General features: G+C 41.3%; 1 long non-coding RNA gene across 3 annotated transcripts; it reads left to right on the top strand.

The window, feature by feature from the left end:
* The first annotated feature begins 4,094 nt into the window (after nt 1-4,094).
* Nucleotides 4,095-7,903, top strand: LOC132869207 (uncharacterized). 3 transcript variants are annotated; one of them, XR_009650919.1, is made up of 4 exons: nt 4,095-4,129; nt 4,536-4,688; nt 6,103-6,190; nt 7,593-7,903. It is a non-coding gene; the product is annotated as an uncharacterized LOC132869207 (long non-coding RNA). The 3 variants fall into 3 exon arrangements; XR_009650918.1 differs by having other exon boundaries at nt 4,106-4,355; XR_009650917.1 differs by having other exon boundaries at nt 4,110-4,688.
* The last annotated feature ends 475 nt before the right edge of the window (nt 7,904-8,378 follow it).

The following is an 8,378-nucleotide window of genomic DNA, read 5'->3' as shown; positions in this document are numbered from 1 at the left end:
GTCAGGATTGTTTACTGACTTTGCCACTCACCTTTCCTGACCCCACCCTCCGTTCACAAACTAACACTTGGCCATGCCCCCACTGCCACATACCCCAACCGCCCAACTCAGGCTGGGGAGCTGTCCGGCCTGCAGTGGACACCCCCCCAACGGGATAGGAAGTCTGCCACCACTATCTGTGCCCCTGGCCTGTGGACCACCTCGAATTTAAATGGCTGGAGGGTGAGATACCTCCAGCCATTGCGCAGATCACCTCCAGGTGATCCGCGCATTGGCATCCTTCATGCGGTGAAGCCACTGAAGGGGCGCGTGGTCCAAACAGAGGGTGAAAGGGTGCCCCAGCAGGTAGTATCAGAGGGTGAGGACAACCCACTTGATGGCCAGGCACTCCTCAGCGCGAAAACACTGGAAGTGACATCACCAGAGCGAAATATCAGAAAATATGTCACTCAGATCCACGACGTATTTCATATGAAAAAAGCTAGTTTTTCAACATGAGAAGATAAACTTCTTATCTTCAAGCCAACATCCATTATCTGTAGCCACTTATCCTGTACAGGGTCACAGGCAAGCTGGAGCCTATCCCAGCTGATTATGGGTGAGAGGCAGGGTACACCCTGGACAAGTCACATAGAGACACGCAACCATTCACACTTACGGTCAATTTAGAGCCACCAATTAACCTAAGCTGCATGTCTTTGGACTGTGGGGGGAAACTGGAGCACCCAGAAGAAACCCACACAGACATGGGGAGAACCTGCAAACTCCACACAGAAGGCCCTCGTCGGCTGCTGGGCTTGAACCCAGGACCTTCTTGCTGCGAGGTGACCGTGCTAACCACTACACCACCATGCTGCCCCAAGCCAACATGTGATTTTATTTTTATTATATAGACACATTCACTGACAAAACATACCCAAATTTACCAAAACAATTCATCGATTTCCTCATGAGTGACATATATGAATACTATTGGCTGGCTTTGAGCGGTATATCAGATATATTCCATTCAGCTAGCATGATATTGAATGAGTTGAAGACAAGTTCAATATCATGCTAGCTGAATGGAATATATCTGATAGAACAAGAAAAAAGCCAGCCAATATTATTATTATACATACACTCTCTTCATATCAACATTCTCAAAGGCCAGTTCTAGCTTATCTGCAAGTTAGTACTGTCAGTGCAGCAGTGACGTCACCTTCCATTCAGTGTAGCATTCATCAGCGCGGCAGTGAAGTCACCTACAGCCGGTGTAGCTTTCATCAGTAGTGTTAGCAAATGCTAATAAATCAATTGTATCAAGAGCAAGTTAGCACAGGCTAACGACCGAGAAACTAAGATTTCTGTCTCCAGAGTCTTCTTCCATGCATGCTTGGCACAGTATTTTTCACTCAAGCTTAAGTATTCAATTCCCTATGCAATTTACTTAGTTACTTTTAAAATCAACATCGACAACTACACACAACGGCGCAACCTGGCAGCCAAAATTCTCTCAAAATCTTCCATATTTAATGAAGCAAACCTGGTAGCCATGTTTATTGACAAATTGTCACAGTTGCTTGGTAGCACAGAAGTATTACGTCTCCGACGTGTCTCTTTTCCAGTTTTTCAATGTCTATTGGTATGTTTTTCTCTTGTAAATATGCGTGAAGAATATCTAATGAAGTTTTGGTAGCCTTTCAGGTGTTCAATGTGTCTTTCTATTTCCCTGCGAACACAAAAATGGTTGTGCGCATGCGCAGCAGGAAAGTTTCTCATTGGATATTTGCGCTCCGACATGTGACATTGTGTTGTCTTGACAACATGCAATATCGTAACAATATTGCACGCTCATTCTCCATTGGGTAGAGTGGCATAATACATGTAGGATAAGCGATATGATAATATTGCATGCTATCAAACCAAATGAATGAAACCTGCTAGAAGGGAACAGAATACATGTTTTTATTCCATGGAAAAAGTGTCCTGTATGTATAAGAAATGTGTCATGGTTTTGGTTCTCCATGTCCCGGATGTAGCTCGTATGAAAAATGTGAGTGACGTATTTCCCAGTAAAACACTTGTGTCCATGTAATATACATTTTATTCATCTTGAGTAGCTGGACATACATATGGCCACATGCTTTGTCCAGACTAAATATAATTAAATAACTGTGAATTAATTATATTTAAATACGTAAAACAGTAAATTAAGTATGTTTTTAAACCACTGAAATATCAATTCACCTTGTTAAAAATGTGCAAAAAAAAAAGATCACTGATTTTCAGTGATTTGTGACAATGAAGACCAAATGATTGTTTATCCTTAACTGTAACATTAACAATAATTTAGTTTTGCATTTAGGCAACATCCCTAAGAAAGGCATCATCAGTATCATCAGCAATATCAATAATAACCTCTTGTTCTGTGATAAAATTACTCATCATTTGATCATTTAAAAGTAATACAATCACTATCATGCTGGAGGGTGCAAACATAACATTACAGTATGCCCTTAAATTTTAGAGCTGACTGAAATTAGACATGGTTGATCAGAGTAGCACTGAGTAGTACCTTCAAGTGATGGCATTACCTCACATCCCCATGTAAATCTAATCAAGTCAAGTCAACTTTATTGTCAAATATGCTATACATGCTCGACATACAGCACAGATGAAATTTCAGTCCTCTCTGACCCACGGTGCAAACAGGCAATGCAATAAATAAAAATAGAATAATTGAAAAAAACAAACAACAATATAAACAGTATAAACACTCTAGATAGGAACTAGATATAGACTAAACACTCAGACAAACAATATAAACAGTATAAATAAACAGTATAAACACTAGATAAAACAAGACAGACTAAACACTCAGACAATATAAACAGTGTAAACACTAGATAAGAACTACACACAGACTAAACACTCAAACAGACAATATAAACAGGATAAACACTCTAGATATGAACTAGACGTAGACTAAACACTCATACACACACACACACACACAAATTGGTTCAAATAACCAAACAGTCAAGGGCACTTGAGGTATAGCAGGTAAACAGGTAAAATCCCATCTCAGAAGTAGAAAAAAAATGACTAAGGAATTATCCATCCATCACCTTTACCGCTTATCTATCAGGGCTGCAGGGGAAGCTGGAGCCAATCCCAGCTGACTTTATGTGAGAGATGGGGTACACCCTGGGCAGGTCACCAATCTATTGCAGGACCAGGCCTGGAATTTCGTCATTTTCGGGGCAAGGCCACTTGGCCTTTTGTGCTGTCAATTTTTTGAGGGCATGAAGGCCAAAAGCCAGGGCACCAAGGCCATAAAATAAAACAATGATTTTAAGTTCACGTCTATAATGAATTTAATTTAAGGACTAATGACTCTTAGGAAGATTGGAGTCTCAGTCGAAACTATCAAGCAGGTAAAGAAACATCTCCTACACTATTATGTCTGAAGATAAGAAAATATTGAACACATCTAAACTTATCAATCCATCACTCACTTCAAAAATTGTAAAACTTATTAAACCTATATCCTCCCATAATTTTTGTTCAATTGACACCGAATGTGCAAGAGCATCTTCAGACTGTACTACTATGCAGATTTTTGATTAATCAAAATTGAGCCTGGAGTACATCAAAATGTTTGACTGTAAATGGAACATATACTAGCATGCAGGCTACTGATTAACCCATAAGAGCCCAGACCAATTTCTCAATCAAGGAAAATTATTGAGGAAATAAAATGAACTAAATAGACGACAAAGAAAACATTTCTGACCTTTTATTTTTTAAAATAGCACTTTCATGTCTCAAGATCTGAAATATTAAATTGCAAATTTGCAGAACACTGCAACACTATTACACTGTTAACCCGAAAGTTCATTCTATGCAAACAGTTTGAGTAAATACCACTTTTAAAGATTAGTTTTATTGCATTACTTAAACAGTATGAGTATATGAGACAGTCATTGGGTGTATTCATTTTTGTAATTTAAACAAACTTAAACTATCATGTTTTACCTCAGGCCACAGTGCTGCCCTGTTGTGATTGGCTCAAAACTCAAGACAAGTCTGTGCTTGTCCATTGATGGCTACAGAGGAAGTTGCGCCATTTTCTAATTTACACAGAGTAATTTAAGATCTTTGCACTTTGCATGCTTCTTGGACAATATGCTTGCATTTTTCTGTTTTTAGCAAATTTGGATGCTTTTAAAGGACATTTGCCTGCTGTAAAGAGGATCATTTCTGCCTGAATGAGGAGAGTTGTTTTCTCTATTCAAGTATTAGAAACTGCTGGAACATTTCTAGTTTGAAACATGTACATTTGAATGTGTGTAATTTTGAGGATGACTTAGGTAAATTTTGAGCATTGGACAATTGCAATTGTACTTGTGTGTTTTCTACATACAGTTTTGCAACAGTAGTGCAAAATTCAAATTATTCGATAAATTTATTGTCTTTTTTTGTACATTATTGGACAACATGTGCAGAGAGGCTTATTAGTGTTATAAGTAACTCTATTTCATATTTTTCAGGTGTACTTGGAGTTTAACAGGGTTGTTGGTAGAAATCTTAAAGAAGAGTTCTTTGGTGTTCTTGATGGTTTGTGTCCAAGCTTGATGGAAATCTACAAGAGGAAGACAGGTTGGATAGGCAAGCAGTTAACTGACCTGGTACAACAGACAATGGTGGGTTGATATTTCTGTTTTTTCTTGCAATGATATTGATGGTTAGTTCATACATATTACAAAAACAAATGGCCCTTTTCCACTACCCTTTTTCAGCTCACTTCAGCTCGCTTCAGCTCACTTCAGCCCGACATGGCTCGCGTTTCGACTACCAAAAACCAGCACGACTCAGCTCGTTTCAGCCCTGCTTAGCCCCTAAAACTCGCACCGTTTTGGAGTGGGGCTGAAGCGAGCCAAACCGTGCCGAGTGAGGTTGGGGGTGTGAGCAGACACTCCCCTGTGCACTGATTGGTGAGGAGGAGTGTCCTCACATGCCCACACACGCCCCGCGAGCGCGCTGGGATCTGTAAACACCGCAAACCCGGAAGAAGAAGAATTACGAATTACGAGAATTTCTGAAGCCTTATGCGCCTCGCCTCATCTATACGCTCTTGCCAGCATCTGTTGGCGTTGTCGGTGACAACAAGCCACAGCACCAAGACCAGCAACACTAACGACACCATGTCCTCCATGTTTATTGTTTACTATCCGGGTCGTGAGACTACCGCTTAAAAGCTCACTGAATCAGTGACATACAGAGCATCGTGGACGAGTTCGCGGAGCGCAAGGCTCGTCGTATGCCCTTCAAATAATGCGCGCAGTAGGCTATTGATGTTTTATTATGAGCCATGTACAGTATGTCGCCTAATGTTTTTTTGTTTCTGAGTTACATGTTCGTTTGAAGGACTTAATGTACAAAATAACATAGTTGCACCCCGTAGTGTTGAAATTGGTAAACACAGTGCATTCAGTGAGGTTTGCACCGCCCTCCTTTTATTTCTGACTCTTCCTGTCACCGTTGCAACCTCTGAGCGCTCATTCGTATGCCCTTCAAATAATGTGCGCAGTGTAGGCTATTGATGTTTTATTATGAGCCATGTACAGTATCCTAATGTTTTTTGTTTCTGAGTAACATGTTCGTTTGAAGGACTTGATGTACTAAATAACATAGTTGCACCCGGTAGTGTTGAAATTGGTAAACACCGCAGTTGCGGACATTTTGTAGCCTAAAATGATGTTATGATAAGCTTTAATAAAGGGCCCGGTCATTTGCCCCGCCCCCGGCCCGGCTCTGACTTGTTCCGCCACTGTCACTGATGTCACTGTTTGCGCTGCTTAACGACATCACGTGACGTCCACCCACTTTCGCTAACTCCACCCAATGTGTCCACCCACTTCCAGCCAGCACGGTTCAGCGCGGTTGTAGTCGAAATGCAACTCCAACAGCCCCGCTCAGCTCGACTCGGCACGGCACGGCTCAGCCGTGTTTGTAGTGGAAAAGCGGCATAATTCTCCCACCTCCTCTTGTGGTACTTCTCTATGTGAACAAATAAACTGATGTAAAATATATTTCTTGTGTTATATCTCTTTGCAGAGCACCAACAGCCAATAGATGCCTTGTGCTGAGAGGACTTCCAGTCATTCTTGGAGATGATGCGTCTATGTTCTTTAAGAGCAGTTCGGTGAGTAAAGTTTTTTGATTGGTGTTTGACTCAGTTTTTCCATTCTCCTATGTTTTGTTTATTTAGGATGATGAGTTATGATAATTAGCATTTATGAAGATGTTTCATTAAACTTAAGTTGATTTTAACTTGATAATGTGCTTTCACTGTTAGCAAGAGGAAATTAATTACTGCACTTAATACTGCAAATTATGCTAAAATTCAAAGGGCTTGTATAATCACTTGATTTCTGCAAAAATAAAAAACCTAAACCACTTCCAGTCGACGCATAGTTTGTGGCAGCTCCACAGAATGAATCCAAACATCTCCAATGTATTTCTAATATTGCCTTTAATGATCTACACACACTTATCTCAATAATAACTTGAATGGAGAATAAACTCTAATACTCTAGGCCACTAATACTCAAAAAACTGTGTGCTTCTCCCTGGTCAGCAGCATACTTGAATAGTAATTAACCCCTTCTCTATTTCTTTATCACATAACACATTGTCCAATACACAACCTATTGTCAAAACAGGGAATCTACACCACAACAGACACCTATACATGAACACACAAAAAATGCCTCTAATAGCTTGTTTACACAATATTATCTAAAATAAAACCACTGTGAATTATGAAAATCGAAAAGACCACACAGCTGATTGTAGACAAATTGCTGTTAACCTGAGGCTAAGTTTACATTAGACCGTATCTGTCTCGTTTTCTTCGCGGATGCACTGTCCGTTTACATTAAACCGCCTGGAAACACCGGGAAACGGGAATCCGCCAGGGTCCACGTATTCAATCCAGATCGTGTCAGCTCTGGTGCTGTGTAAACATTGAGATACACGGATACGCTGTGCTGAGCTCTAGCTGGCGTCGTCATTGGACAACGTCACTGTGACATCCACCTTCCTGATTCGCTGGCGTTGGTCATGTGACGCGACTGCTGAAAAACGGCGCGGACTTCCGCCTTGTATCACCTTTCATTAAAGAGTATAAAAGTATGAAAATACTGCAAATACTGATGCAAATACTGCCCATTGTGTACTTATGATTGTCTTTAGGCTTGCCATCCTTCCACTTGCAAGTGGTAAGTGATATGCGCTGGGATCACACACATAGCGGCTCAGTCCCGAAAACACTGCTAGTGTGCTTCACTCGCACGCTCTGTGAGCTGCGCAGGGCTGGAGTGCGCACCCTCCAGAGGGCACTCGCTGTTCAGGGCGGAGTGATTTGGAGCGCAGGATGCCTGCGGAGCCGAGCGTATCCGTGTATTGGTGTTGCTGTATGCACGCAAATCGTGTATTGGTGTTGCTGTGTGCACACTAATCGTTTTAAAAATGTTAATCTGATGATCCGCTGATACGGTCTAATGTAAACATGGGCTGAATATCCTCCTTCTGTCCCTCTATAGGATCTTAATGAGGGAGACTCTGTGGACATTCCCATGGGAATCCTCTGCTATGAGGACACCAGTGCTGCAAGCCCAGCAAGCCCAGCACAGAGCAAAAAATGTAAAAACTATGCTGTGATTGTATTTGGAAGGAAATCGATTCCTAATTCAATATACATGTTCTGTTTGCTGCATCATAGAAAGGTACTATAAGGTAATATCTGCAGCAAAAAGTAAGAATATACTGTTGGCAAAGACCCACTTTAATAATTTTATGAAAACAAGGTCTTGCTGTTATTTTGGATTTGCATCTGGTATTTAACACAGCATCATTGTTAATACATATTTGTTGCTTTGATGTGTGTCTAAATAAAATAAATAAAATGTACTGCATTGTGTGGTCATTGACAAAAGAATAATTTAATTGGAATTAAATTACTCTAAATATAATATTTTAAAATGTCTCATCTCATTATCTCTAGCCGCTTTATCCTGTTCTACAGGGTCGCAGGCAAGCTGGAGCCTATCCCAGCTGACTACGGGCGAAAGGCGGGGTACACCCTGGACAAGTCGCCAGGTCATCACAGGGCTGACACATAGACACAGACAACCATTCACACTCACATTCACACCTACGGTCAATTTAGAGTCACCAGTTAACCTAACCTGCATGTCTTTGGACTGTGGGGGAAACCGGAGCACCCGGAGGAAACCCACGCGGACACGGGGAGAACATGCAAACTCCGCACAGAAAGGCCCTCGCCGGCCACGGGGCTCGAACCCGGACCTTCTTGCTGTGAGGCGACA

The sequence above is a fragment of the Neoarius graeffei genome, chromosome 20 (genome assembly GCF_027579695.1).
Source record: "Neoarius graeffei isolate fNeoGra1 chromosome 20, fNeoGra1.pri, whole genome shotgun sequence".
Lineage (NCBI taxonomy): Eukaryota > Metazoa > Chordata > Actinopteri > Siluriformes > Ariidae > Neoarius > Neoarius graeffei.
Note: the sequence above shows the minus strand (reverse complement) of the source record. Positions and strands in the feature narration are given on the sequence as shown.